The sequence below is a fragment of the Miscanthus floridulus genome, chromosome 1 (assembly GCF_019320115.1).
Source record: "Miscanthus floridulus cultivar M001 chromosome 1, ASM1932011v1, whole genome shotgun sequence".
NCBI lineage: Eukaryota > Viridiplantae > Streptophyta > Magnoliopsida > Poales > Poaceae > Miscanthus > Miscanthus floridulus.
In genome coordinates, this window is record NC_089580.1 from 176340779 (window position 1) to 176368161 (window position 27383).

Consider the following 27383-nt stretch of genomic DNA (forward strand, 5'->3'; position numbering starts at 1 on the left):
TTGGAGAGACGTCAGGAAGCGTTAGATGTGTCTATGATTGGGTTCATATGAGGGAAGGCGTTGAGAGGCGTCAATGAGGAAGACGTCGGGAGGTGTTAGATGTGTCTATGGTTGGTGGGCCCATATACGCCGTAACGCCTCCCAACGCCTCCAAAGTTGAGAGGATTATGATTTCAAATAAAAGAGTGACAATTCCTTTTTCGTAGTTATTTTTTTAATCAAGGGTAAAACAGTAAATCCACAATTGTAAAAATAATGTTTTGAGTAGTATAGGTGGGATGTATGATTTAAGTACTATAGTGAATATTTGCTTTTAAAAAAAGATGAATATTTTCGTCTTGTTAGGGTTCATTCGCCGTCGTCTTTGTATTCTCCGTCTCTGTGCCGTCGCCGTCCGCCGTAGTTGATCCGTCCACGGGAGGACCTCGACGCGCTGTGCCGCTCCTGCATCGTCTCCGTCGACATCCGGGCCCGACCCCTTCTCACCAGCCCTCAGCTCCCCAACCGAGCATATGGAGGCCGCGGCGGCGACTGCGCTCCCGGTCACGGCGGCGGCGGCCGTGCCCGCTACCCGGGGGAGGGGGGGGGGTTGCGGTGGCGAGGTGTGCGCGTCCACGGATGCGGCGGTCCGTGGTGGCGAAGCTGGAGCGGTGCCCACCACCAACTGCCGCGCCTGCTACGAGTACGAGCGACGCGAGGGCTGCTCGCGTGTGGAGGGCGACGTGGAGGAGGACGGCGTCGACGACCTGGAGGGCGAGTTCGGCCTGCAGGATAGCGGCGCGGGGCACGACGACGACCCACGGTACGTCGCCGAGTCCATGCTCAGGGCGCAGATGAGCTACGGCCGCGGCGGGGACGCGCATCCCGGCTTCAGCCCCGTCCCCAATGTGCCGCTCCTCACCAACGGCCAGATGGAACACACCTGCTGCTCTCCTCTTCCTCTGTTGCTTGCATTGCTTGCTTTCGGTTGAAGTCTGCAGGCTAAGACAAGCAAGCAAACTATGGCATCATTGTTATAAAGCAACAAATAGTGATACTTAAGTGAATAAGAATTGCTATACCTTGTTTGTCCTCTGCATGAAACTATGTTGTCTAAAGGTCCATGATTGCATAGATAAGTCACCGAATTGTTGTATAGAAATATGAATATGCCAATATGACACCCAAGTGTTTTTTTTCTTCTAATTAAACATTGTCATGTACTGAGTATGTCCCTTTTCATATTCGTTGTTCCACGTGGGATGATTTGAACAGTTGATTCAGTTACCTATCTGAATAATATCGCTTAAACTTGTCTTGCCTGTTACCTTAGCATTTTACATGTCTCAGTTCTGAACTCTGAATATTTGCCAGCTCTTTTGGTTCAGATGATACTATATTTATTTCCAATTACATTGGTGTCATCACCCCTGCATCTCAGCATGGATGGGATCAAACCTATAACATCATGATCTGTATGGTGTACATTTGTTTCCTTATTGTCTGATGCTTCTGTCAAGCACTTGTTTGATAGGAATTGCATGTTGTTTTTCTTCCAAATGAAGCAGCTCATCTTCTAATGTCTGTTTATTTTTTAGGTCATCTGAACCAACAGGTACTGGTGCCACTTTCAAGGCCTTGAGGTCATGGCTTTTCTAGATTCATAGTTCTTTTTACTATGATACATAGCAATTATAAAAGCCAACAATTTGAAACAGAGGGAGTATTATAGTAGACTTGTCAAGAATATACTGTAAAGCACCAGGCTTGGGTTTTAAAAAGATCTACCAAGATAGAAAATGCATATTGTTGCTTGCACCCTCTTTTTATGTTCAGCACTTCTATAGAGATGATTACCCTAAACCCTAAACCACACTTATCTATATTTTATTGCCTAACTTTGTATTGCATCTTGCTTCCAATACCTTTGCTGTGTGTTTCTTTTTAAACTGTAGCTCAAGAATAAAGTCAGTGACTATAAATGGTACCCCATCCCAGTAAAGTATAGAATATCCCCCATTAAAATCATGTCATTTGTGTTTTGTCCAAACTGCATGTGACTGTTACTTAGTAGTCAGAGCAACAGTGTGGGCTGTCTGAAGCCTGCAAACTTACTTAGTTCTATCTAGCAGCCCATTTACTAGCTTTACTGTCATTTTACAGTTTTAGGTTGGCATTATCTTCTCTCTTTTATCAGCAGCTTCATCCTGAGTGCAAAAGGTTCAGTAGCTAGCATACTTGCTGATCACATTGCGATAGCTCCTTTGTTGTCGACAGATTAATTCATTGGTAAATTTATGACGTGATGAACATCTGTTGTTTCACTATCCAGGTTCTCACTGCCATAGGGAACTTTTGCATCCGTTCAATTTCTGTGGGAATGGTCTTGGAGCTTATCGTCAGAAGTTTTTGGGTTTGGGACTGAACTGAGTGCATATGGTTAAAAGAATAGGTAGAAATATGACCAAGCACTTTGTAGCTTGGTCCATGTGTCATCAAGTTGAATAATGATTGGTTCAATAATGATAGTTGAGAAGGATAATTTCTAATTGTGTCGTCCTCTCCGCTGATCAGTACTTCCTTTCTAATGACAACAATTTGTTTCTTTTATTAGCTTGCGCCTCAGCATTTCCTAACTCTGCTTCGGACTATGGAATGCTTGTGGCAAATGGAACCTATGCACTGACTGCTGGTAACTATGTGGAGTGCAGTTGTGGGCCAGCAAATCTCAAGTAAACTTATAATCCCTTTGTTCAATGTAGTTTTCTTGCCTTTTATTTGTTTCGGACTATAACACCCTCATTTCCTTATAGTTTGTATTGCACACCTTACGAGCTAGAACAGAGGATGAAGCATGAGCCTGAAGAAATAGATAGTGTGGTCATGCTTCACCGTGTTGAAATGGACATCAAGCTACGAGAAGAGCGCGCAATGACGATATTGCTCTTCGACGAATAAAATCAACAAAAATGGCTATTTTACGGAGGCAATGAGAGGCGATAGGAAACGATTCCAACCATTGTAAAATATCTCTTATTATTAATGTTTTCTAAAACGATATCATGCAGCTGTGCACGTGCATGTATTACCAAATGACGCAAGTACGTGTATCAGGCTGACCTCAACAAATTGTGTGTGTGATTTAAGTGCACTTTTGATGAAAATGCAAGCGAAACTAACATCAGGTGTTAGCGGCGAATTTTAGCTATCAGCCAATCAGCCAAAGACCGCCGGCGCGGTTTCTAATGGTGGAGCTTCTCAATGCCGATGACCAACGAAATAATGATCACGTTATCGATTCAACTGGCATGTGGAAAATATAGAAAATCCTTAACCGATCAAGCAATTTCCCGCGCACCATTAAGATCTTCTGCATTAAAATTTTAGCCACCTCATATACAACCAAGATGAACTGGTGATGGGAGCAAATAAGTTCAAGTTGACAAAATTCTCGACTCTAATAAAGCAAACACAAGACGAGATGAAACATAATCCAAAGAGCACACACTGGAGTCTACATATGACCGTCACACACTGATTTCGGAATCATAACAGACCACACAAATATATGGGAGCGTTTGGTTTACGTCCAAAAGATGCCACGCCGTGCCGCAGCTTCAGCGCCGCAGTTGCGGCATGCGTCTGGTTCACTGCCGGGCATGCCGCAGCCCTGCCGTGGTCTTCTAGTGCATTTTGGGTGCAAAAACGTGCCGGAGGTACGGCGGCCGATTTCAGCGCCGCAGTTATGGCGCGGCAGCTTGTGGACACCATTCAAACGCGCCCTAGTCCCAGTCCCATGTGGGTTGTCACTTTAAACCCCGGCAACGGCCATGTCTTTCTCTGCACTTGCGGCTTGTTCCGTGAACTTTACTGAGTTGAGATTGCACGCCCTCCCTTCGAACCTCTTCCTTGCCAGCTTGCACAATTCCATTCGTACTTGTTTCAGCATTCCCTCTGTACATGTTCATGTTAAGTAAACATATGTATATTAATTAGCAAAACAGCTCCGGTGCAAAAACAGCTTAAATCAAAATGATAAGAGGTCTATTAAGTTCAGAAATGGGACATTAAGTTGCAGGCCCACAAATAAAACTCCATCAACCAAGCAGTTCTAAAGTACAACTTAGATTAGATGATAAAATCTACCCCCTCCGTTCCAAATTGTTAGTCGTTTATCAATATATATTACATGGTGTATCTATACACCTGACCAGAACAAAAATGACTTATAATTTAGACAATATAGAACAGAAGGAATACTATCTAATATTTTCTGCAGAAATAATTTTAGTTCAAATAACAGAGAAAAGGCAGTTTATCCAATAGCAAAGCAAGATTATGTAACTAAAACGTGTACTCCCTCCGTCCCTTAATATGTGCCGTTCTGGGACGGTAACGTTGTCCCTTAATATGTGTCGCTGGCATAGGTGCAGGCTCATCACATAAAGCGGTCGGCGCCCGTAGCAGCTTTATCCCTTCCCCGGTCCCCCCTGACCAACGGCGAAGCTACGTGGGGGCCATAGTGGGCCATGGCCCCCCTTGGTTCTGGAAATTTTCTAAAGTCCATATACTGTTCAGAGGGAATAGAAATACAAATACAAGGCCATGACTTAATAATAGTGCAGAGTCATGGCAGCTAGTAAGCAATCAGTCCATCCGTAGGCATGGCCAACAACGCAATCCACATTCAGTCTCCATTTCTCTCTTTTGCTTTTCTTCGTCAGAGTGGCAGTGTCTCCGTAGCTATACATCTCTCACCGCAGATGGCTCTGCACTTGGCATGCCGCAATAGAGCTCTTGCCAGCCTACAAAGCTCTCGAACTACCACAAGGTGTCTTCTTATTCAGCACATGCTTACAAAATGCCCCCCTCCTTGCTTGGGCTGCACGCTCCGCCACTGCCCCTGACACAACCTTAGGCCGGCAAATGTTAGTACAAAAATTAAAAAAATGTTCATTTGTGTGGCACGTCTCCTGCTTTCAATCCAAGATAGAGCATTAAATGACATGTCCATTGTACGTAAAATGCAGCCGATGAATACTACTCCGTACTTTCTAGGGGTGTCTAGCACTTTTGCCAACTTCCTTGATTCCTGGGCCAAAACCCAGAACAACACACATTAGGGACGGAGGGAGTATGTGTTAGTTTGCATATGTAGGGGAAGAGGGGGACAGGTGGAGAGGAGGTGCAGTCAGGGGATTTCTCTGGAGATCAGAGCGGGAGAGATGTATAGGATGAAAAGGAACCCTATACTCGGTGATCCCAGTTTCTTTCTTGGGTTGGGCCTTCAAAGCCCACTACAGCACCCTGTTGCAAGCTTCCTACAAAATACATTGTTAAGAATTTTGCATTGTTTCGAGTCGTGTGAACAATAATTTTAAAACATCTATAAACTATCTTGATGTTTTAAAAAACCACAGTAAACAACAACTTTATATTAATAAATAATCATATAAATAATAATTTTATACCAAATATATACATGTGGCAAGTAGTATTAAAAAAAAAAAACTAGCAACTTGTCAACAACTGGTGAAAGCTTTCTCCATGGAGGAGATTAAGCAGGCAGTTTTTGATATGAAACAAGATGGTGCACCAGGCCCAAATGGATATGGGGTTAGTTTTTTCCAACAATTTTGGGACAATATCAAAGACAACTATTACAAAATGTTTGTAGATTTCTTGGACATTAAGAGATTGAATTATGGAGTGATCACTTTAGTACCCAAAGTCAAAGATGCAGCCACTATCAAACAATACAGGCCTATCTGTCTGCTGAATGTTGATTATAAAGTTTTCACTAAGGTACTCATAGGCAGGCTTACCCCAGTAGCCAAGGAGGTTATTGGTCCTAATCAATCTGGTTTTATTCAAGGGAGAAACATACTAGAAGGAGTGGTTATCCTTCATGAGGTATTACATGAGCTGAGTCACAAGAAGAAGTAGGGCTTAATCCTAAAAATAGACTTTAAAAAGGCCTATGACACGGTGAGATGGGACTTCCTTGAGGAAGTTTTGCAAGGGAAGGGTTTCCCTGATAGGTGGATTAATTGGGTGATGCAAACTGTCAAGGGGGGACAAGTTTGTGTCAATGTTAATGGCACTAGAGGGCCTTACTTTCGAACTTTGAGAGGGCTAAGACAGGGGTGCACCTGAGTTTGCTTGTCCCAATCATGGAAACCCTGTTTCTTCATATTCTCCACCGTGACGCCCTGGTGCCCCTCGCTTCTGCCCTTGAGCAAGAAGGTTTTGAACCCCAGCTCGTGAAACTCACTGTACAACTTGAAGCTGGAGAGGATCGCATGCCCCTCGCCCCTCTCCACCCACTTGTCAAACTTAAAGAACTATGCTAAAACCGTTCAATCAAGCGAATTTATGGTAGACAATTCTTCTCCAAAAAATCAACGCTACTGCATAACACATGCATATGTCACACCACCTAAGTTTAATCAACCCTCGTTAGCACTGAACAATCAGAGCACAAGCACGAGTACAACAACCCGATTGAATCAATTTCAGAAAAACTTCTCCCACACTGGCAGCAACAAGAGAGGCATAGGGCCTATGAATTTGCTAGCCTGGACATCAACAAACCCTTTGGGAAAATCAATATGAAAACACCTGTTAGTCAGCGGCATGGTTTCGGGACCAAAGGAAAAAAAAAATGGGGCCCAGAAACTCTTCAATTGTAATGCGAATGCATGACGGCCAGAAGAAATTACCAGGAAGAACAAGACTGATTACAATGACATTGATGTAAGTATGTAGCAAGCAAGCATACTATAATGAGCAGCTACAAACCGATACTTCCAACTATACATTGCAAGGAATTGTTCACCTCTTTCACAGACTACAAACAACAAACAGGCACAGGCTAGGTACAAGCAGATTTTCGATTTTTATAGTACAGCATAAGCCATGACATGCAGGTTGGCTTCAAAACTATTACCATGTTCAATTAAAAATGAAGCATATCAGCTTCGCAACAGAAAGAAAAATTACAAACTTGATGCAAACACTACCGGAGATGGCTTCTTTGCCGAGTGTTCCAGATTTTGCCGAGTGTTTTTTATCGGACACTCGATAAAGAGGCTGTTTGCCGAGTGTCAGAGAGAAAGCACTCGGCAAACAAATGGTACTCGGCAAAAAGGTGGTTTACCGAGTGCCGAACACTCGGCAAAGACCAGGTTTATCGAGTGTCAAACAATAACACTTGGTAAAGGGTCGCCGCCGTTAACGGCTGGCAGCCGCCGTTAATCCTTTGCCGAGTGTCTTCTCCTGACACTCGGCAAATATGCTCCTTTGCCGAGTGTCATTTTTTGACACTTGGCAAACCATATTTTTTTTTTCATTTTTGGCCTACAAATTTTTTCTACAGTCCTCAGACAATACCTGGTACTCCATGTTCCAATGTGGCACATTTCTCGGACTTTTTCTATATTTCTTTAATTTATTTTATTTAATTGAATTTTCTTGGATAATTCAAATTATAACGGCTAGTCATTCGAATAATGAAAAAAATGAATGAAAAATGATATTCATGTTATTTAGTATAGTGTAAGGCCGTATCCAGGAACAAACCACCAATTTCGAACATCTTGTTCACGAAACATGGCCACGAACTTGCGGTCGAGTTGTTTTTAAATTCTATAAAAACCAAACGAAGTCCGAAAATCATGAAACTTGTTGTAACACCCTCGGTGTTATATTGTAATGTTTTTGCTAAAACACTGCATTAGCCTCATGCTTGTTTGTACATGTGTGTGATTTGGAGTATAAGTCGATATACGGCATTTGAAACGTTCATCCGAAACGAGAAATAAATGTTAAGTTTCATGTCGCTTTATATTGTTTAGTATTCTAAATGGATTTTTATTGAATAAAAATGATGTAGATCGTATATGTAAACTTTAATAAAATTTGTAGTACGTACTCAGTAGTCGACAATGAAACAGGTAGCTCGGAATTGGAATTCGACGCGAAACCGTGCACGTTACCTATGTCGAACTATGCTGGACTGGCCGCGGTCACCACTATTGCCTCGGTTGCTTGCCACCGCACGCATGTGCACTACGCACGAGTCCTATCAGCTCTGCACTCGTCACTTCGGCGTCACGTCGCGCTCTGGTTCCTTGTCCGACGCTGTCCGCGGTGATGCAAGCCCGAGTTTCGTCGGCTTGCGTGTCGGCTGCACGGACAGTCGCCGGGGCACGTCTCACTGTCCCCCGTCGTCATGTGCACGCGTACCTTGCGTTAATGACCGTGGATGTGCCAACGTGGATGTGCCAACGCCACTGTCTCCGCTATCGCCATGACCGACGGGACCTCTCATTTTCAATTCGCCATGACCGTAGCGCGTTAATGAAATTCGTCGCGTCCGCGGCTCCGCTAGACAGCCAGCTACTCGATTGACATCACCTCGCCGATCGTAGCGTCTCACTGTGCTTCAATTTTGGATTCGTCGCTCCGCTTGCTCCATAAGACCGAGGTGGCCTGCATAGACGACATGCCGCACAACCATAGCTTGCCATTTTTCAATCCACTGCACTGCTAGCTTCTCCTCCAGCTGCTCATCGCACTGCCCACTTCATTCAAAGCTCCACCGCCGTTTTGCGTCTTCTTTGTGGCCGGCGGAACCTCGCCCGAGCAGAACGAGCAGCGACCGGCGGTGCGTTACTGTTTATCTTAGCTTGCTGACGTCAGCATGATGTCACCCCTACGTCACACGTGTTTGTGGCCGCTTTTCATGTAGGAAAATAAAGCCGTAATACGTTGAAATACGCCACTGGGGGCCGCTGCCGCTGGCTAGGCCACGCTGCTCACGCCCGCTGCCGCTGCCGCGCGCCTACTGCTGGGCCTGCTCGTGCTGGCGCCGCGCCCCCGCCGTGGGACGGCCTGCCGCGCGCGCTCGGCCCGCTGCCGTTGCTGTCGCCGCTGCCGCGCCCGCGTGCCCGCCCGCTCGTGCCTGCCCGCGTCGCGCGCGCGTCTGCCGTTGCTGGGCCGCGCCCACGCGCCGCGCATTGCTGGGCCGCGCCCGCTGCTGGACCGCGCTGCCGCGCTAGGCCTGCGCCGCGTCCGCGCCCGCCGAGCTGGGCCGAGCCCGCCTGCTGGGCTGCGTCGGACCGTGTGGGCCACGAGTGAGGTTTCGTTTTCTTATTTCCAGCGAATTTGCTACTGCTTATTCAATTCAGTTTCAAGCTAAACTTCGATAATTAGTAGTAAATTGCATGGTTGTCCAAAAATAGTGAAACCAAGTTTGTTAGGTTCACAAAAATGCCATCTACCTATTAGTACAGTTAGTTCACCATTAGCTGTTAGGATGGTAGGCTCATAAGATTAACGTAGAAAGCTTAGTGGTATATCGATCTTTAATTGCAGGATTTGTTGTGGTAAACCGACAATAGTTTTAGCTTCGAAATTGTTACGGTAGGGTCCTTAGACCTTTACATACTTGCTGTAAAATAGGTAGCCGTAGAGCGAGTCGCTTAATGGCGTAGTTATTATCCTTGCTTTAGGGTATGTATCGTAAACTGGCATTAGGAGTTGGAATATCCGTAGTCACCGCAAGAATATATGACGCGTTCATACTTGTTAGTAGTGCTGGTACGTAGCTTAGACTTTAGTGGGTAAACCTCACTTAGTAATTTAATAAGGGTACTTTTGCATTGAGAATTGCTGTTGCCATAGTGTTAATCATTGCATCGTCATTTCATGTAGATCACGAACAGGTAGACTTCGTACCCGTCGGTGAGCCAGAGTATGACGAGGTGATCGAGGAGTATGAGGAGGAGCTCTTCGCGCAGGAGGGAGCCCAGGAGCCTGTTGGTGCTGACTTTGCTGACCCGGCACCTGCCCAAGGCAAGCCCCGGTGCATAACCCATATTTTTAAATGATCACTGAATATATTTATATGATATGCATTTACGCTACAGGCATTTTATGGAAACTACATGCATAGATATATCCACCATGAGTCCTACTAGTGCAGGTCGAGTAGCTGCTATGCTCAAGATGTCGGTAGCGTGAGTAACCTGACGTTACTCGCAAATAGGTGATTACACTATGATATCATGATGAAATAATGGAAAGGAAAAATGGTGACCGAACAGGGATGCGGATTTGGTACTGGTGGGTGTGAGGGGTTGTGTCCTGCGGCCAACAGGGCATAGCCCGGTTACACTTTTTCCCTGTCTGTGTCGATTAAGGACCGGTCGTTGCATATGACTCTAGGCAGGTCACAGACTATTGTCTCGAGCACATACTTGGGTATGGGTGCAGGGAAGACTTGCTGCTCTCTTGTCGCGGATTCGGCTCTTTCCAGACCGATTGATGGGAAGAGGAGGTGGTGGAGGTCCTTGCACCGCACTGAGTCCGGGATTCAGAGGCGGGGGCTTGGAGTCCAAGTTTGGACGGGGACCTGGACACCCGGGACAGGAGAGTGGTGGGTTAGTCCTGCTTGTGCCTAGGGTACAAGCAGGGCGTGTGTCTTTGAGGCACCCAGCTGGGCACATTGATTCGCGAATCGCCGGGTTATCCGGTATGGCTTGTCTGCGGTTTAGCACCGTAGTAAGAACTGGAAGTGGAAAAGGAGAAAGAACAGTATCGATTGCTCAACTCTTGCTTGAAAGTAGCACAGGTGCTTATATAGATTGACTAGATAAAAACTTAATACGGCTGATGATAATAATGTATCAATAAGGACTCACTATTAGTACTGCTTTTGGCTAAAAGAGAACCAGCAACCATAAAGCCTAGCATATTCTTTGGAGTCGGGAAAGTATTCCCACTGATCGGATAAGTCTTGCGAGTACATTGTGTACTCAGGGTTTATTTACCCCTGTTGCAGGTGATGCTTGAGGAGTTCCTTGTGTGGAGGATCCATCTGGTGGGCTCAGACGGAATCCTCGTTATCTTATCGCTAGATGTTATCTTTTAATATTCCGCTATTTATCATTCCGCACTCTATATTTGGTATTGTAATAATGTACTTTTAAGAAACTCTAATGTATGAGATGGACTTGTGTTGTAACTCGTTTCATTATTGGATACTTGGGAAAAATGTGGATCTTTTGGGTTCTCCCTCGGGGTGTGCCCGATGGATACCGCTCGTTGTAGTTGCTTTCGGGGTGCTTAGTGTCTGGTGGAAGACGAGTGCCTCCATAAGTATGCTATTTTGGGTGGTTCTGCCACAGTTGGTACCAGAGCCAATAATGGTCACGAGTTCCTCACTCTTTTACAAAACTAAAAGTTTGACCAACAAAAGTTTTGCGAAAAGTAGGATGCGATTAAGTTAAGTTATATAAGTATAAGCCCTAGCTATATGGTGTATCTAGGATAGCGGCACTGGTTTTATCTAATCAGTTTTCTGCAGGTACACTAACTTACGTTGCGTAAGAAGTCGCTTAGTATACGGAAAGTGAGTATGCGATGTGCCGAAAATGTTACGAATGCCGCTATATTCTGGCTTGAGTGAACATATAGGTCGAAGCATGCATCATATAATAGCATCTTACTTGAACTAGGAATCCCCCTTCACGTATAATGAAAGTAGTAAATTGGTAGAACTAACTTAATGAATGCTTTAATAAATGTGCTGCCATTTCTTTAATCTCTGGATCCTGATCAGGAGGGTGTTCTAATGGTTGGTTCGTCTCTCTTACAGATGAATCTGAGGTCCGGATGTGGGAGCACCAGTACGGGAGCGGCCAACGAGGGCCATGGTGACAGTGCTCGGGCCTTTGAGCGTGACGACGAGGGAGCTCAGGAGGTTCCACCTTTGGTTCCTCACCCTTTCCCACCGCCACCACCGCCTCCGCCATTGTCCGCCGCGGAGGTCATGGTGGAGTTGTTGGCTGCTCGTCAGGAGTCAGCCGCTGCTCGTCAGGAGACAGCTCGTGCCATGGAGATTATGGCACAGGCCGTCGTGGGTCTCGCCCGTGGAGGCCCCGGAGGCAACGGCGGGAATGGGGGTGGTGCTCGCCGTCCTGAGGGATAGTCCTCTTACCAGGACTTCCTCAAGACCCACTCGCCCACGTTCACGCCGTCGGACGATCCTTTGGAGGCGGAGCACTGGCTTCGCACACTAGAGCAGAAGTTTCGGCTGCTCGGAGTGGCCAATGAGCAGAAGGTGCACTTTGCGTCCCAACAGCTTTTGGGGTCCGTAGGTGCCTAGTGGGATACTTTCCAAGCCGCGGAGCTGTCGGATCATTCGGCAACATGGCAGGAGTTCTCCACCGCCTTCCGTGAGTTCTTCATACTTGCTGGCGTTATCCACCAGAAGGTGACCGAGTTCATGGAGCTGCGTTAGGAGAGCAGGACGGTAATGGAGTATGTGAATCAGTCCAACCACTTGGCTTAGTATGCTGGTAGACAGGTGGATACGGATGACAAGAAGAAGGATCGCTTCTTTCGTGGTCTCACTCCTGCTCTTCAGGAGAAACTATACCTGGGGAACTATCAGACCTTTGGGGCTCTGATGAACACCGCCATTGCTCTTGAGGGTTTTCAGCGGGCATCTCAGGCGGATTGGAAGCAGAAGCAGGTGGCAGCTGGATCCTCCAGCCACCCTCATACTCAAAAGGTGCAAATTGTTAGGTGGGGGCCCTATCAGCCATCCAGTGGGCCTCCGTTCCGGTCACCCCAGTAGATCTCACAGACTTCCGCTACTCAGTATAAGGCACCTCAGCAGCAGGTGCAGCCCCAGCAAACTCAGGGACAGCAGGTCCCACCTTGTCAGGGATTCAGGAACAAGCCTGGTGCTTGTTTCAAGTGTGGCAAGGATGGCCACTATGCTAGGGAGTGTCCTCAGCAACATACAGCTCAGCCGTCTCAACCATCTGCAAATTCCAGGTTGATTAAGAGGACTTTCATCAAGATGAAGGTGCCCAGTAGATCTGGTCAGGTGCACTTCACGGATGCTCAGCAGGTTGTGCATCAGGAAACTGTTATGGCTGGTATGTTTACCATCGAATCCCATCCAGCTTTGGTGTTGTTTGATTCTGGTGCATCGCATTCCTTTATGAGCATGGGGTTTGTAGAGCAGCACAACTTATCACTTGTGGCTATACCGTATGCCTATAAGATCCGTACTGCGGGTTCTCAGATGTTCATCAATACCCGCATGGATACAGTAAGTTTGGTATTAGCCACCCACACTTACCGTCTATAGTTCATGATAATGCCTGGGCAAGGCATTGATGTTATTCTTGAAATGAACTAGTTGTGGGTGTATGGGGTAGTATTGGATATGAAGAAAAGAAGTGTAGAGTTACGACTTCTGTCTTCTGAGGATAGGATGTCTCTCATCATACCCTCAGAACCGGTCTTACCTGTTGCTGCCCATGCTGAAGCCGTTCCTGATCTTACCTCCATTCCAGTAGTATGTGAGTTCCTAGATGTTTTCCCTGAAGATCTTCCTGGATTGCCACCGGACCGTGAGGTAAAATTCTCCATTGAGCTTGAGCCTAGAACTGCTCCTATCTCTAGGCGTCCGTACCGCATGGCTCCGAGAGAACTGGTAGAAATGAAGAAACAACTAGAGGAGTTGATGGACAAGGGTTTCATCCACCCAAGTTCTTCACCATGGGGTTGCCCAGCAATTTTCATGAAGAAGAAGGATGGTACTCTACGGATGTGTGTGGATTACCGCCCTCTCAATGCGGTAACAGTTAAGAACAAGTATCCCTTGCCCCGCATAGATACTTTGTTTGATCAGTTAGCTGGTGCCATGGTGTTCTCGAAGATAGATCTCCGATCGGGCTACCATCAGATCAAGATCAGGCCACAGGATATACCAAGGACAACTTTCTCTACTAGGTATGGGCTGTATGAGTACCTAGTGATGTCTTTCGGTCTCACCAATGCCCCGACTTTCTTTATGTACCTGATGAACTCAGTTTTCATGCCGGAGCTGGATAAGTTTGTGGTAGTTTTCATTGATGACATCTTAATCTATTCCAAGAATGAGGAAGAGCATGCTCGTCACCTCCGGATAATACTGACTTGGCTAAGGGAGCACCAGCTGTATGCTAAATTCAGCAAGTGCGAGTTTTGGCTTGATCGAGTGTAGTTTTTGGGACATGTGTTGACACCTGAAGGCGTTTCTGTAGATTCCAGCAAGGTGCAAGATGTATTAGATTGAAAGTCTCCTAGGTCTATACACCAGATCCATTAGTTCCTTGGGCTAGCTGGATACTATTGATGTTTCATCCCTGATTTCTCCAAGATAGCCCAGCCCATGACTAAGCTGCTCTAGAAAGAAGCTAGGTTTGTTTGGAGTCTAGCTTGTGAAGAAGCTTTTCAGTCCCTGAAGACTTTTCTGACCACTGCTCCTGTATTGGCTCAACCTAATATTGAGAGGCCCTTTGATGTTTACTGTGATGCCTCGAAGACGGGTTTGGGGTGTGTGCTTATGCAAGAGGGGCATGTGATAGCTTGTGCTTTGCGCCAACTGAAGAAGCATGAGGTGAACTACCCTACCCATGATTTAGAGCTAGCTGCTGTAGTTCACTCTCTGAAGATTTGAAGGCATTATTTGTTGGGCAACAAAGTGCATATCTTCATTGACCACAAGAGCCTTAAGTATATTTTCACTCAGTCTGAGTTGAACATGAGGCAAAGGAGATGGTTAGGGTTGATCAAGGACTATAATTTGGAAGTCCACTACCATCCAGGAAAAGCCAATGTGGTAGCTGATGCCTTAAGTCGTAAGTCACATCAGGTTGAGGAAATACCCTTGTCACTTCACCACATAGAGGTGCTAGCTCATATTGCATTGACATCAGAATTGCTGGAGCAAATTATTCAGGAGCAGAAGGAAGACCCCGAAGAGATTCCTCACATCAAGAAGTTGCTAGCTGAAGGACGTGGACCTCATTTTAGCATTGATGAGATGGGAGTCGTGAGATACAAGAATAGACTGGTGGTTCCATCTAATGAGGAGCTAAAAAGGAAGATTCTAAAAGAAGCCCATCATTGCAAGCTGTCTATCCACCCTGGTAGCAACAAGATGTACCATGATCTACGTCAACTATACTGGTGGTCTTACATGAAGCAAGATATCACCCAGTTCGTTGTAGAGTGTGACACTTGTGGTAGAATCAAGGCAGATCATATGCGTACTCCTGGATATCTATAGCCCTTGCCCATTCCTGTTTGGAAATGGGAGGATATTTCCCTGGATTTCATTGTGGGTTTACCCCGCACCTCCTCTGGCTTTGATTCTATTTGGGTCATTGTGGACCGTCTCACCAAGTCTGCCCACTTCCTTTCGGTGGACACTAGATACAATGCAAAGAAGTATGCGGAGTTATACTTTGATTGGATTATGACCCTACATGGAGTTCCTCTCACCATCATCTCTGATAGAGGGTCAGTTTTTGTCTCTCGTTTCTGGGAGAAACTCCAGGAGTGTTTAGGTACTCGTCTTCTCAGAAGCTCGGCATACCACCCACAGACTGATGGTCAAACTGAAAGGGTGAACCAGGTGCTCGAGGATATGCTGCAGGCTTGTACCATCTCTTTTCCTGAGAAGTGGGATCATTGTTTAAAGCTGACAGAATTTTCTTATAATAACAGTTATCAGGAGAGTATCCGCATGGCGCCATTTGAAGCTTTATATGGATAGAAGTGTAGGACGCCACTAAACTAGGTTGAAGTAGGAGACCATGAGTACATTAGGCCTGATTTCATAAAGGAGGCTCGAGAGAAAGTAAATATAATTTGTGAACACTTGAAGTCAGCTTAGAGTCGACAGAAGGCTTACGCAGACAAGCGAAGAAGACCTTTGGAATTTGTAGCTGGAGATTTTGTGTATCTCAAGGTATCTTCTATGAGAGGGGTACATTGGTTTGGTGTCCATGGCAAGTTAGCCCCACGGTATGTGGGTCCATACCAGGTGTTGCAGCAGTGTGGTCCCGTTGCTTATCGTCTCCAACTCCCTAAAATTCTCTCGGCAGTTCACAATGTATTTCACGTCTCGCAACTGAAGAAATGCCTATGAGTTCCTGAAGAATCTATGGAAATAGAAGGACTTCCGCTCCAACCTGATCTGTCTTATGTGGAGCATCCTATAAAAATCTTGGATGAGAAGGAGAGAGTGACCAGGAACAGGGTGATAAAGTTTTACAAGGTACAATGGTAAAACCATTCAGAGGACGAAGCCACCTAGGAGCAAGAGAACTACTTAACAAAGCACTACCCCCATCCCCTCTCTAGGTTGGATAGTTAGTGTTGCGCCAAATGTACTCCCTATCTCTTTCTCACACTAGGCACATGAAATCTCGGGTCAAGATTTTATTTTAGGGGGGTAGATTTGTAACACCCTCGGTGTTTTATTGTAATGTTTTTGCTAAAACACTGCATTAGCCTCATGCTTGTTTGTACATGTGTGTGATTTGGAGTATAAGTCGATATACGACATTTGAAACGTTCATCCGAAACGAGAAATAAATGTTAAGTTTCATGTCGCTTTATATTGTTTAGTATTCTAAACGGATTTTTATTGAATAAAAATGATGTAGATCATGTATGTAAACTTTAATAAAATTTGTAGTACGTACTCAGTAGTCGACAATGAAACAGGTAGCTCGGAATTGGAATTCGACGTGAAACCGTGCACGTTACCTATGTCGAACTATGCTGGACTGGCCGCGGTCACCACTGTTGCCTCGGTTGCCTGCCACCGCACGCATGTGCACTACGCATGAGTCCTATCAGCTCTGCACTCGTCACTTCGGCGTCACGTCGCGCTCTGGTTCCTTGTCTGATGCTGTCTGCGGCGACGCAGGCCCGAGTTTCGTCGGCTTGCGTGTCGGCCGCGTGGACAGTCGCCGGGGCACGTCTCACTGTCCCCCATCGTCATGTGCACGCGTACCTTGCGTTAATGACCGTGGATGTGCCAACGCCACTGTCTCCGCTGTCGCCATGACCGACGGGACCTCTCATTTTCAATTCGCCATGACCGTAGCGCGTTAATGAAATTCGTCGTGTCCGTGGCTCCGCTAGACAGCTAGCTGCTCGATTGACATCACCTCGCCGATCGTAGCGTCTCACTGTGCTTCAATTTTGGATTCGTCGCTCCGCTTGCTCCACTGCACTGCTAGCTTCTCCTCCAGCTGCTCATCGCACTGCCCACTTCATTCAAAGCTCCACCGCCGTTTTGCGTCTTCTTCGTGGCCGGCGGAACCTCGCCCGAGCAGAGCGAGCAGCGACCGGCGGTGCGTTACTGTTGATCTTAGCTTGCTGACGTTAGCATGACGTCACCCCTACGTCACACGTGTTTGTGGCCGCTTTTCATGTAGGAAAATAAAGCCGTAATACATTGAAATACGCCACTGGGGGCCGCTGCCGCTGGCTGGGCCGCGCTGCTCGTGCCCGCTGCCGCTGCCGCTGGCTGGGCCACGCTGCTCGAGCCCGCTGCTGCTGCCGCGCGCCTGCTGCTGGGCCTGCTCGTGCTGGCGCCGCGCCCCCGCCGTGGGTCGGCCTGCAGCGCGCGCTCGGCCCGCTGCCGCTGCTGCCGCGCCCGCGTGCCCGTCCGCTCTTGCCTGCCCGCGTCGCGCGCGTGTCTGCCGTTGCTGGGCCGCGCCCACACGCCGCGCGTTGCTGGGCCGCGCCCGCTGCTGGACCGCGCTGCCGCGCTGGGCCTGCGCCGCGTCCGCGCCCGCCGAGCTGGGCCGTGCCCGCCTGCTGGGCTGCGTCGGACCATGTGGGCCGCGAGTGAGGTTTCGTTTTTCTTATTTCCAGTGAATTTGCTACTGCTTATTCAATTCAGTTTCAAGCTAAACTTCGATAATTAGTAGTAAATTGCATGGTTGTCTAAAAATAGTGAAACCAAGTTTGTTAGGTTCACAAAAATGCCATCTACCTATTAGTACAGTTAGTTCACCATTAGCTGTTAGGATGGTAGGCTCATAAGATTAACGTAGAAAGCTTAGCGGTATATCGATCTTTACTTGCAGGATTTGTTGTGGTAAACCGATAATAGTTTTAGGTTCGAAATTGTTACGGTAGGGTCCTTAGACCTTTACATACTTGCTGTAAAATAGGTAGCCATAGAGCGAGTCACTTAATGGCGTAGTTATTATCCTTGCTTTAGGGTATGTATCGTAAACTGGCATTAGGAGTTGGAATATTCGTAGTCACTGCAAGAATATATGACGCGTTCATACTTGTTAGTAGTGCTGGTACATAGCTTAGACTTTAGTGGGTAAACCTCACTTAGTAATTTAATAAGGGTACTTTTGCATTGAGAATTGTTGTTGCCATAGTGTTAATCATTGCATCGTCATTTTATGTAGATCACGAACAGGTAGACTTCGTACCTGTCGGTGAGCCGGAGTACGACGAGGTGATCGAGGAGTACGAGGAGGAGCTCTTTGCGTAGGAGGGAGCCCAAGAGCCTGTTGGTGCTGACTTTGCTGACCCGGCACCTGCCCAAGGCAAGCCCCGGTGCATAACCCCTATTTTTAAATGATCACTGAATATATTTATATGATATGCATTTACGCTACAGGCATTTTATGGAAACTACATATATAGATATATCCACCATGAGTTCTACTAGTGCAGGTCGAGTAGCTGCTATGCTCAGGATGTCGGTAGCGTGAGTAACCTGACGTTACTCGCAAATAGGTGATTACACTATGATATCACGATAAAATAATGGAAAGGAAAAATGGTGACCGGACAGGGATGTGGATTTGGTACTGGTGAGTGTGAGGGGTTGTGTCCTGCGGCCAACAGGGCATAGCCTGGTTACACTTTTTCCCTGTCTGTGTCGATTAAGGACCAGTCGTTGCATATGACTCTAGGCAGGTCATAGACTATTGTCCCGAGCACATACTTGGGTATGGGCGCAGGGAAGACTTACTGCTCTCTTGTCGCGGATCCGGCTCTTTCTGGACCGACTGATGGGAAGAGGAGGTGGTGGAGGTCCTTGCACCGCACTAAGTCCGGGATTCAGAGGCGGGGGCTTGGAGTCCAAGTTTGGACGGGGACCTGGACACCTGGGACAGGAGAGTGGTGGGTTAGTCCTGCTTGTGCCTAGGGTACAAGCGGGGCATGTGTCTTCGGGGCACCCAGCTGGGCACATTGATTCGCGAATCGCTAGGTTATCCGGTACGGCTTGTCTACGGTTTAGCACCGTAGTAAGAACTAGAAGTGGAAAAGGAGAAGGAACAATATCGATTACTCAACTCTTGCTTGAAAGTAGCACATGTGCTTATATAGATTGACTAGATAAAAACTTAATACGGCTGATGATAATAATGTATCAATAAGGACTCACTATTAGTATTGCTTTTTGCTAAAAGAGAACCAGCAACCATAAAGCCTAGCATATTCCTTGGAGTCGGGAAAGTATTCCCACTGATCGGATAAGTCTTGCGAGTATATTGTGTACTTAGGGTTTATTTACCCCTGTTGTAGGTGATGCTTGAGGAGTTCCTTGTGTGGAGGATCCATCTGGTGGGCTTAGACGGAATCCTCGTTATCTTATCGCTAGATGTTATCTTTTAATATTCCGCTGTTTATCATTCCGCACTCTGTATTTAGTATTGTAATAATGTACTTTTAAGAAACTCTAATGTATGAGATGGACTTGTGTTGTAACTCGTTTTCATTATTGGATCCTTGGGAAAAATGTGGATCTTTCGGGTTCTCCCTCGAGGTGTGCCCGACGGATACCGCTCGTTGTAGTTGCTTTCGGGGTGCTTAGTGTCTGGTGGAAGATGAGCGCCTCCGTAAGTATGCTATTTCGGGTGGTTCTGCCACACTTGTCAAGATGTCAAGATATCATATGTGGAGGCTGTGATAAAAAATTGAGTAGGTTTCTCATAAGTTGTCACGTACAATGCTTGCAAACCGAAGAATCTCCGAAGAAGTTTCATGATTTCGTGAAGAGGCCGACGAGGTGGTAAGCATCGTTCGTGACAAACTTGCGTGAAACCTCCTTAATTTTTTTTATCATAGCCTCCACATATGATATCTTGACGTCTTGACAAGTTTCATGATTTTTAGACTTCGTTTGCTTTTTATAGAATTTAAAAACAACTCGACCGCAAGTTCGTGGTCATGTTTCGTGAACAAGATGTTCGAAATTGATGGTCTGTTCCTGGATACGGCCTCACATTATACTAAATAACATGAATATAATTTTTCCATTCATTTTTTTTTCATTATTCGAATGACTAGCAGTTATAATTTGAATTATCCAAGAAAATTCAATTAAATGAAATAAATTAAAAAAATATAGAAAAAGTCCAAGACAACATGGAATATCAGGTATTGTATGAGGACTACAGAAAAAGTTTGGAGGTCAAAAGTGAAAAAATATGGTTTACCGAGTGTCAAAAAATGACACTCGGCAAAAGAGCCTCTTTGCCGAGTGTCAGGACGGCTGGCACTCGGCAAAGAATGTTAATTTTTTTTAAAAACCCCTCTTTGCCGAGTGCCAGACCGGGTGGCACTCGGCAAAGAATTTAAAAAAATTAAAAAAAAAAACTTTGCCGAGTGCCAAATCGGGGCACTCAGCAAAGATTTTTTTTTTTTTAAAAAAACCCTCTTTGCCGAGTGCCAGATCAGGTGGCACTCGGCAAAGAATTAAAAAAAATAAAAAAAACTTTGCTGAGTGCCAGATCAGGGACACTCGGCAAAGGGGGGATTTAACCCCGCCGGCTGGGCCGGCCCACACACACCGCACACACGCACACACGCACGCGCTGGCGCCACCGCCGCCCCCCGCGCCGCGCCGCGCCGCTGGAGGAGGAGAAAGAGAAGAGGAGGAGAGCGCCGAGCTAGCAGCATCTCTCACGGACTTTCGCGTCGAGCACCGCTCCTCGCCGCATCTCCACCGCCAACGCGAGCTCACCGAGGCGCCGTCTCTGCTGTGTCCGCTGTCCTCTCCGCCGCGGCCGCGGCCGCCATTCCAGCCGCCACAGCAACTGTCCCCACAACGCGGTCGTCCGGTCGCCGTCCTCGTTACGCACAAATCCACTCCACTTACTCCTCTCCCTCCCTATTGCGGTTGTTGTCCCTGCCACGGCCTCCATCCCCACTCAGTCTCGTCCGTCGCCGTCGTCATCTGTCACCAAGTCTCGGCATCGAGCGGCCATTAGAGGCCCCCGCTCGTGCAAGGGAGGCCAGATCCACGGCCGCTCATTCGAGGGAGACCGGATCTGCCACGTTCAGGTTCATGCACTTTCGTTTCTTGGTGTCTGTTTTCTAAAAATTATGTATCTTGTATTCTTGTTTAGGGTACCAGAGGATGGAGATGCTACCTTGGTCCTTAGATGGAGCAGGTGTGTATGATGATTGTATTTAGAGCTTGGATTTCCCTTCGTTATCAATTGAGGTCTGGATATTATTAGCTTGTATTTATAGCTTATATTCAGATGGGAACACAAATGGGATAATTGACCCGCATGGAATTTGGGATAATTTACGTGTCTTCTTAAAAGGTACAGGTATATTTAGCAGTTAACCAAAACTTCATAAAAAAATCCAATCTTGTATGTATTAGTTAGACATCAATTGGTATAATGCATGTAACCATCTTAGTTTCACTGTATCTCTTGGTTTGCTGATAAAAACATCTTTCTTGGATTGTGTTGACTCATGAGATGCTCTAAAATTACTCTGAACATTCAAGGGTCTCTACTGAAACAGTTACACGGTTTGCTATTGGCCACAACACTTGTGCACGTGAATCTTTAACCTTGGCTTAAGCAGAAAAGAAAGACCCAGTAGATCTGCAAGGCCATCTATATTGGACGCAAGCAAATGTGAGTATAGTAGTTTCAGAAACTGTCTTCAGCATTTCTTCATCTAAATTGCATCAGTTCCTTGATGTACATCTTTTATAACATTGTCTGATGATACCTGCTGCTCCTTTCAACTTACTGGTGTATGATAGATTTAAATTCATGTGTAAAGTATAATGCTAGAAAATATCTTTAATGCATGATATTGGACTGTAGTTTATGAAAAAGGCATGAGCTCTCAATATGCTTGTCATTTGCCCATTTGACTTATGAAAAGTGTACATGCCTATTGTGATGAACTATAATTAAGTTGTTTTGGTGATGTCTTACAATCAGCATCTATCTTTGGTTCCACTTTACTATGAATGAACTTATGGCTCATTTAACTGAAATGCTTACTGATTTGTGGTCTTATTTTGTAGAACAATCTGGCTATAGAAGGCCTGAGGAGGCAGCAGTGCGGTGCGTGGAGGCAGAGGCCCAGCGGTTATCTGCAAGCATGTTTCACCATTTTTGCAGATCATCTCTCTAGAAGAGATTCTGACCAAAGACAAGAGATGTTGATGCCGAGACAGGGGAAGTGCCACCCATTTGCCTTAGAAAAGATATATAGGATAAAATACTTGTTAGCTTGATTGTGAATTGATACATACTAGTTAGCTTGATCGTGAATTGATTGTCCTCAAACTATGTGACAACAGTGGACTCGCTAACAAATTAAACTCAATGTATGTTTCTATGATTGGTACGGTGTATTATTAGTTGTACTGCATGTTAATGCAACGATAATGTGACACCATTTTGTGATGTTTATTATATATATCTTCTGTTTGTTTGGATGGGATGTAAAAAACAAATAAAAAAGACTCTTTTCAGTCCCTTTGCCGAGTGCAATGGCCATGACACTCGGCGAAGTGACTACCTGGGAACATGCTTTGCCGAGTGCAAAGGCCATTGCACTCGGCAAACATCACAGATTTGCCGAGTGCCACGGGCCAGGCACTCGGCAAAGGTCGCCTGTTTGCCGAGTGTCTGAGCCAACGGCGCTCGGCAAAGCGGCGACCTTTGCCGAGTGCTTGACCTTGACACTCGGCAAAGCCGCCGTCACGGTGGCGCTCGCCGTCGCGGCGACTTTTCTTTGCCGAGTGTCAGATTAGCACTCGACAAAGGCTTTACCGAGTGCCCGATAAAGTACACTCGGCAAAGAGGTCTTTGCCGATAAACTGTTTACCGAGCACCCTTACACTCGGCAAAGGCTTTGCCGAGTGTATATCGGCCTTTGCCGAGTGCCTGAGGCACTCGGCAAAGAAGCTGAATCTGGTAGTGAAATACATATGTGTAATCTAATCCTAATTTGCATTTGATGCCTAAGCTACAAAGTATCAACAGTAAAAGTACTTCTTACAAGCAATGAAGTTCAGTTTCTGTACCTGTAATTTGTATTGTAATCACAGTTCACTTCGATAACCTGATTGTTATATGATTGATCATGCAAAATGGTTAGTCAGATTAAAAGAGGAGGCAAGAGGACTCCAAACCTGCTACTCTTTAGGCACAATCTAGCATCAGATGTACTCTTGCTTGACAAATATTGTGTATGCTTCATCCTGAAATCAGATGACTCAACTAAATATTGCAAAATTTGAAAGTGCACTCTGAAACACCAATCAGTCTGGATGACATGCTTGCTTGACAAATAGGTAGGAACAACATGGAGAAATTCAAGTCTCCATGACATACTTACTTGACAAAAACATAGCCACAACATAGAGCAATTTTAAGAAAACTGACCAGTACAGTACTAAACACGGATGACCAACATGCTATATCTGGTAATAATGGAACAAAACAAAAGAAACATGGATGATCAACAAGAGTACCATGGAATGCAGTAGCTGACCCCCTTTATATGAGTTGATGGAAAAGAAACATGCCTGAAAGGTGTGGGAACACTAACAGGTGATTAATCAACCATGTACAGGACAGGCAACGTAAGACATCATCAGCAAGTAGGGTGATCTGAAGGGATGAAAACAACGGACCATCAGTTCAAAAAACTAAGTTTCGAAGCCGGCTTCTCTGAAATAGTGCACCCTTGACTTTGTTCCTATCAAGATGAAAATTCTGGATCATATAATTTTCCGATATCAGAGACTAAACTAGAGGAGACATCATGTGTACTCCATCTGATTTCAGGATGAAGCATACACAATATTTGCAAGGCTAGAGGAAACTTACAAATTCAAGCATTTTAACCTCTTGCAATATCACTCATAACGTATTAACAATATGTACACTGAATTGACAATTTCGCACCCAAAACATCCTAACTTCCCAAAGAGAGTAAATCTTATTTTAGATCCACCATCTAGCACTGATTTCAGCTATCTCAAGGTCAAAGCTGCACGAGTTTAGCTAATCCAACCATGAATTCTGCCCCCAATCAAAACATGATCCATGTCATTTGACATAGAAGGCAGCAGGCTAGAAATATCATTAAAACACCAAATCTCGCAGCACCATTTCACGGAAGAATCCTGAACTGTTTCATTGAAGAACCAACCAAAAATAAATCAAGCGTGTGTGCACAAGAATAGACTGCCCTCACCACCAACTGCTTCACGAGGACGGTGACGCCGTGACCAGCACCAAGCACCCCACCACCGACAATTCGACCAACATGGCGATGAGAAGCAGCGGCCAATCCATCAACACAGACAGGAAGCTTGAATCATTAAGGATCCAGCAAACCATCGGCATCAAGCATGCAGGGAAGTGGATCCTCCATAATCATCTTGTGTTGGGTACCAGCACAATTAAGTATATCCGTTGTTGTACATCATTTGATATCGAGCTTAACTGTGAGTCATATATAATTGACATATATGCGAGTGAGCTTCAGATGTTAAATATTTTTACATCAATTGATAGTTGAAAGAATGAAACATTATAAATTAGAAACTATAATACATATATTTTACCATAAAAGGCATGAACATTTATTTCGAAAACAAATAAGAAAAAACTTTTAAAACTTACTTCTCCAATTAGCCTTCAATGCAACTAACCAGACATGGCAAACAGATGGAAAAAATCTTCTTCAGCTAACAAGAAAAAGTGGTTTGGATGAAAGTCCTAAATAACTGGTACACTCGATCATTCATGTTTGGCCATGGGACTGAAATCAAAATGAGCATCTAGGTAGGATAACAAGCAAATGCAAGAGGGGCTGATCTTGATAGAATAAGTCTAGGTGGTAGTGGAGTGGTTGGTGGTGCATATGGCCACCTTTATCCTTTACTTTAGCATCTAAGTATCTACTTTAGCATATACTTCAGCATCTACCCTAGAATATGCTGCAAGCTTTCTTAGCCTCCAAGTTAGCAACTCCTATACGTACCCCAAGACAGCCATGGTTTTTGAAACGTGTGTGTGTGTGTGTGGGGGGGGGGGGGGGGGGGGGATAAAAGGAAAAGTTCATTTTGGGCCAACAATTAGTACCAGAGCTCGGCCAGACCACCCCGACCCGACCTCAACACCGCCCCGACCACCCTGACCCGACCCCGACCACCCTGACCCGACCCCGACCACCCTCCGACCACGACCCTGAACCCCTTGACCTCGACCCCGACCCCGACCACCCACTCCCCATGGTGGACGATGCCGGTCTACACCGCGCCTCCTCGTGCGCTTCCTCCCGCGGCTCGACGACATTGAGCGTGTGGTTTAGGAAGACGGCGATCGCCAAGGAGGCTGCGGCGGCAGCAGATGGGCGGGCGGAGGCGGAGCAGCGCGAGGCTCACGGTGAATGAGGCGACGAGCGTGGAGGAGCGGGCGGCAGTTGCAGCGGTGGAGCAGAGGCGCGCTGCACGAGCGGAGCGCGAGCGCGAGGCGCGCGATGTGGAGGCGATGGCGGCCGCAGAGGCTACAGCGGCACGGCGACGAGCAAGGCCCGCATCGCCGAGGCATGGCGGCTCGTGGCCGACGCCGTGGAGGCCCTGCGCGCGGCAGAGGCCGGCATCGACTTCGAGTCGGAGTCGAGGCCCTGCGCGCAGTAGAGGCCGGCGTCGACTTTGAGTCAGAGTCGGAGCTCGAGGACTTGGAGTCAGAGGAAGACAACTGACAGTGTTTTAGGTAAGCATCGGCTAGTAAATTTGTATATTGTGCCTCAGACCCGGATGGTGTGCTAAGAAGACACAAGGATTATACTGGTTCAGGCCAAATGTCCCTACGTCTAGTTTTGGGCTGCTCGTGTTACCAGCACTGAGCTTGTAGTAGGGGTTACAAACGGGTGAGAGAGGGAGATAGCTCCCAAGTCTCTGGTGTGATGCGGTGTGTTTGTTCAATCAATTGATGTGCGACGCTCTGCTTTCCCTTTTATAGGCCAAGGGAAAGCAGGGGTTATAGCCGAAGGGAATAGGAAAAAACAAGAAAGAAATAAGGCTCCCGGGGGTATACCGTCCTCCTCTTCGTGTGGGGCCTGCTGACCCTATAGATCATGGTGGCAGCGGCGTTGTACCGGGGTCCTGTTGGTCGTTGCAGCTTACATGCGGGCGTCGCGCACCATTCTTGTCTTCCGTCCCATCCGAGCGGACGGAATGGTCAGGGGGTTCCCTGATAGAGGCCATACGAGGGGTTGGTAGTACAGTGCCAGTCAACTGACGTCGATTGACTGACATTGGACGGTGCTCATGCAGGGAGTTGGTAGCACAATGCTGGCTTATTGACGTGATGGACGACGTGAGTTTCCCAGCATGGCCTGATGTGACCGCCAGTTGCATCAGGACGCATCCGAGACGTGCTCCTAGGCGTGCACCTCCATGCCGTAGTGGTTGAAGCAGTTCAAATCCTACCCTAGGACCACTACTTTGGTCCGGTAGCAGATCCGATCCCCAAGGATCGGGCAAGGCAAAAATCTCTCCCTAGGAGCAGGGCGAGATGGAATCCGACCTCCGAGGGCCGGATGAGGCAGGGCCCTCCCCGTGGGACCAGATGAGGCGTGTCCCAGCCCCTGTGGGTCGAACGATGTGGAAACCTCATCCTCGGTGTTGGACGAGGCGTGGCCTGGCCCCTCGGGGTCCGATGAGGCGAAAACTTCGCCCTCAGAGTCGAACGATGCGGAAACCTCATCCTTGGCGTCGGACGAGGTGGAAACTTCACCCTCGGAGTTGGATGAGGCCGTAGTTGCATCTTTAACCATCGGATGAGGCAACATGATGCTCTTTAATCCTTTGGCTCGGATACCCTGGTATAGATATCTGATAGTAGCCCCGAGCCTTTAGAGGAGTGAGACACTCTTGCAAAGGCTTTTTTGTGATTTGTTGCTTTTGTGTCCGTTGTGCCATGGGGGCGGGTTGTTATTAGAACTTCGGCGTTTTTCCCTCGGTTCATTATACCGTGTAGGGTAACTGAGTAGGATTTAGATACCAAGCCTCTATGTGGGAGACTGGCAAAGTGGACACGGGCACCCAGCCCCTAGGGAGGAGATGCGCCAGTAATTTATATTCCACCGGGTGCGCGCGAACGCACCTGGTGGGTGTAGCCCCCAAGCCTTTGGAGGAGTGAGACACTCCTGCAAAGGCTTTTTGCAATCCATTGCCTGAGGGTGCACGGGAGTACTGTTTGTTATGTTGTTTTTGTAGGATG

At 46.7% G+C, this 27383-nt stretch overlaps 1 long non-coding RNA gene across 4 annotated transcripts; it reads right to left on the bottom strand.

Annotated features, from left to right (window-relative positions):
- Positions 1 to 3354: 3354 nt before the first annotated feature.
- Positions 3355 to 24972, bottom strand: LOC136549208 (uncharacterized). 4 transcript variants are annotated; one of them, XR_010781857.1, is made up of 8 exons: positions 24777 to 24972; positions 24346 to 24596; positions 23780 to 23844; positions 23618 to 23671; positions 23168 to 23344; positions 22137 to 22332; positions 6132 to 6574; positions 3355 to 3933 (listed from the first exon to the last, which is right to left on the bottom strand). It is a non-coding gene; the product is annotated as an uncharacterized lncRNA (long non-coding RNA). The 4 variants fall into 4 exon arrangements; XR_010781856.1 differs by having other exon boundaries at positions 23976 to 24596; XR_010781855.1 differs by having other exon boundaries at positions 23168 to 23844.
- Positions 24973 to 27383: the final 2411 nt, after the last annotated feature.